Genomic DNA, 4,711 nt, shown 5'->3' with positions numbered 1-4,711 from the left:
GGGACTGTGCGCATTTATTTATTATGAAAGTGTCAGTTCCATTCTTAAAACTTTGTGGATATTTGCATATCATAATAAAATGTGTCAGTAAATGATCTGTAAAGCAAAACTTTTATTTAGATTCATGTGTATTTTCTGATTACTATAAATAGCTATCAGCAGGAAGGTATTTATATAAAAAGTAATTTTATTTGATAAGAGACAAAAAAAATGTCTCTAATTAGATTTAGCAATGAGTCAAAAATGTGATTCATTAAGTTAGAATTTCTAAATTCAGTAATGACTTCAGGCCATTTCACAGAAATAAACAATTGATTTATCCAAATTATTCAAACAGGATTTCTTTGTTTGCTAGATCTGATGTGGCAACTTGGTACCATTCTTGAAAACAATAATTAAAGAAATAAATTATTTTTCCTTGTTTATTTTACTTTACTCTCATTTGACTGAATGGAGTGTAAAGAGTTTTTCTGTGTAGCCTTCTTGACCACTATATGCAAGGAAAGAGCAGTGGAGTAACTCCAGGAAACTATTGGTTTTGGACCGGTCTGTATTCCAAACATTTGGACAAAAAAATAAATACAAAAATGCTTAGGACAGCAGAAAGCTGTTATAAGAACATAAACTTGAAATTCTGAAAAATTCAGTCTAGAAAAGCAGTTAAAGCAGTTTCAAAGACTTCCATTACTTTCAAACTCAGATGATACTCTTTGCCCTAAGTAACAACATTCACACAACTTTAGTTGAATATGGATGTTATCTTCATAAACATGTGAGAGGAATTCCAATAGTGCAGGAACCCTCACAGCAATTTACAAGGTCCTGTTAGCTCAGCCCATCAGCTGAGCTCAAAATGTGTTATTTTGTATTTCCAAGGTTTCGGCCTTGAATTTCACAAAGATTCACTTCTGTGACACAAACATGAGGTATATACATTCAGAGGTAAACCCTAGGAAGATAGTAGTTTATGATGTAGTCCAACATTTCTATGATCTTGGTTGGCACAAGAATTTCTAGAGAAAATATGGAAAGTATTGAATGGGTGTTTTTGACTTTATAAAATAATCACTATGGCAATAATTTTAGACCCGCCATCTCATGCCAATTACAAACATGAAGAGAGAAAAGAGTTTTTTGTTGTTACCTTGCCACCATATTGCTAGATGTTCATCATTGCCACAGTCTCTCTCTCTCATATAAAAAGTGTTCTTTGAAAATTGTGTGCTTTAAAACTTTCGTCTCTTTGTTCCTGCAAGTTGTCAGTTTGTGTCCTGAACTATGCATTGTAAGACCTCGCTCATTCTAATTTTGCATTTTCTCATTCTGGCACCCAAATGCGGATAATTTTTTTTGAAACCTTGCTCTTTCTTCAGAAATGCTTGCAGTTGGTCTTTCATCATTCACACTTCTAGCATAAAGTTATTGATACCCCATTGACACAAAATTAACAGAAGGCATATATATATATATAAATATTTTTTTCTGCCAATTTTCATTTACCTTTTTACCTTTTTTTTTTTCCTCTTTTTTTTTTGGGGGGGGGGGGGCGGGGGGTGGGTCACCTTTTTAAGGCTTACAGGAATTTTATTTTCACAGTCAGTGATAGAAGAAAAAGGCCAGCGTGGGCCTACATTTTTACCCTTACTTTATATTATAAACTTCTCAGATCAGAATTCCGTCTTCACTTAAGAACCACTGGGTGCAGCAACCCAATTGTTTAAATACCATTGCTACACAAATTTTAATATTGTTATATGAAAAAAATATGAAAGATTAACTATGAAAATATATAATTTTTGGCTCTCAAACTTCATGTTTTAATGCCCCAAGAAGTTCTGTAAAATCTGTTCTGCTTTGGTAATACATTTCACTACTTCAGCTATTGTGCAAACGAACAAAATGAAGTTAAATACTCCAGTCCAGTAAGGCAATACTTTCTATTCTTTGTCAGTCTATAAAATTGACTGGGTTTCAACATCAAGAGAAAATCTTCACTAGATATTTGTTCATGGACTCCCCTAGGAGTGTAGCAACATATGTGCAAGTAGTCAGCCTCTCTGAATATTTAAGCTGTAGTTGATGAGTAATCTTGGTACTCAACTCAGACAAAAATTTCAGCACGTTCTAAAAAATTTGGCTAGTCTTCTCTAACCTGAAGACAGTGACTAAATTGGAATAAGGATATTTAAACAGCTATTAATTTCAAGGTCAAATGATACTCTCACAGAAGGCACTGGAGTTTTACATGCTGTGTATTTTCTTGTTGATTTATCTGAAACTAGATTTGAGCCCTGTGGTGGTTTTACCCAGCTGGGCTGCTGAGCTGTATCACAACTGGTTTCTCACTCCCCCTCCTCAAAAGGAAAAGGAGACAAAATATGATGACAAGGGCTTAAGGGCTGAGATATGGACAGGGAGATCACTCAAGAATTATAATCATAGGCAAAACAGACTCAGCGTAGGGAGATTAGAGAAATTTATTACCTATTGCTATAAGATAGAGAAGTGAGAAACAAAGAAATGAAATTAAAAACACCTTCCACCTACCTACCCTCTTCTATTTCCTCATTCCGAGCAGCGCAGGGCAACGAGGAATGGGAGCTGCAGTCAGCCCGTAGCACTTTGTCTCTGCTGCTTCGTGGTCACTCTCTTCCCCTGCTCCAACGCGAAATCCCTCCCATGGGATACAGTCCTTCCTGAACTGATCCTGTGTGGGCTTCCCACAGGTAGCAACTCTTTAAGAACTGCTCCAAATATGGGTCCATACCACAGGGTCTATCCATCAGGAGCAAACTGCTCCAACATGGGACTCCCACAGGCAGCAACACCTGCCAGGTCACCTACTCCTGCGTGGGCTCTTCTCCACAGGCTGCAGCACAGGCCCAGGGCTTACTCCTGCAGGGTCTCTCCATGTGCCGCAGCCTCCTTCGGGGCAGATCCACCTGCTCCACCATAGGCTGCAGTGTGAAGATCTGCTCCACCGTGGGAACAATGGGCTGCAGTGGAACAGCCTGCTCCGCCATGGGCTTCTCCACAGGCTGCAGAACTTCAGCTCCAGCACCTGGAGCACCTCCTCTCCCTTCTTCTTCACTGACCTTGGTGTCTGCAGGGCTGTTTCTCACTCCTCACTCTCCCAAATGCTGTTGTGCAGCAGGATTTATTATTATTATTATTATTATTATTATTATTATTATTATTATTATTATTATTAAATCTTCTTTCACAGAGGCACAAACAGCATCACATATTGGCTCGGCTCTGAGCAGCAGTGGGTCCCTTTGTAGCTGGCTGAAACTAATCCTTGTCTAACACGGGGCAGCTTCTGGAGTCTCCTCACAGAGGCCACCCCTGTAGCCCCCTGCTACCAAAACGTTGCCACATAAACCCAGTACAAACCCTCCAGGTGCAATTGTTAATTTCAGGGATTAATGACAAAAACAAAGTTTTTTACACAATCATTTCTGTACGTAAGTGAAAAATAGGGCTTTATTTCAATCAACTAATCATCCAGCTTTAGATTTAACATTACAGGCTTCCTAAAAGTTTCACTTATAACACGGGTTATGCAAGTTTACACTGCAGATTATTATTCTTATTTTTTAATCTTATGTTTAAAGGAGGACAGACAACTGTAATACACTGTGGAAAATGCTACTATTGCTTAATTTCCCTTTGATGGAAAGAGATTGTATTTTGTATTTGCTTCTTGGTCTTCCTGAATTTGGATACAGTATTAATGAAATAAGCACACAAAATAACTTGAAATGTTTAAAACTCCTGTACTTACAATGACAGCTGAAAGCTTAATTATTTTTAAGAAAAGAAACGATGATTTGGGGGAAAAAATATAAAATATACAGTAAGAACAAAAGAGAAGGGACTTAGCTATTTACCACAATTATATATTACCATACCTCTGGAGAAAAGTAGAGAGCAAATGAACAGTACACCATCCTTGTATTCAGAGAGGGCTTCCTGCTGCAAGACGATCTTTAAAAGAATCACCTTGATTTAGGTTCTCTGACAAGCTGGTATGTCTGAATTGCAAAAATTGCCTTTTCAACTATTGTGTAAATTTGACTAATAAACTAAAGCAAAGGGAGAAACTAACAAATTTAGGAAAAAAAAAAAAAAACATTGTGAATAAGTAAAATACTGAAAGCCATTTTGATCAGCTGAAAAATCATTACCAAAAAACAAACAAACAAACAAACAAAAAAACACTCTGCCAAATGAGGATTCTACTTATAATCTAAAAACACTTAATGGCAAAAATTTAGGAAGAAAACATTTTGAAACATCCTATGAACAATAAAACAAGTATTTTAGAGAAATTTAGAGGGATGGAGTGGGATCTGACATCTTAAATATAGTAATCTCATTTTGTATGTATCTTCTGTGACATGAAATGGATCGGTAGAATCCAGAGAGTTTTTAATTAAAGCACGGTAAACAACAGTGAAGGTTTACTCTGTCTGATTATACGTTAGCAACTATGTAGATCAGATAAATATAGATAACTATAGCAGTATGCCTGTATATACTGCATACAAATATCTATTCAATTGCTGTTCCTGCTGCAACACTAAATGCAAAATTGTATATTGGCCTTTATTGTTTCCCCTATGGGTATGTCATTATCTGGGCCCCCCAGCCTGGTGTCATCTGCAGACTTGATACACATGCATTCCATCCCTTCTTCCAGGTCACA

This window comes from Cygnus olor, chromosome Z (assembly GCF_009769625.2).
Source record: "Cygnus olor isolate bCygOlo1 chromosome Z, bCygOlo1.pri.v2, whole genome shotgun sequence".
In the NCBI taxonomy this organism is placed as follows: domain Eukaryota; kingdom Metazoa; phylum Chordata; class Aves; order Anseriformes; family Anatidae; genus Cygnus; species Cygnus olor.
The sequence above is the reverse complement of the archived record's forward strand: the minus strand, read 5'-3'. Positions refer to the sequence as shown.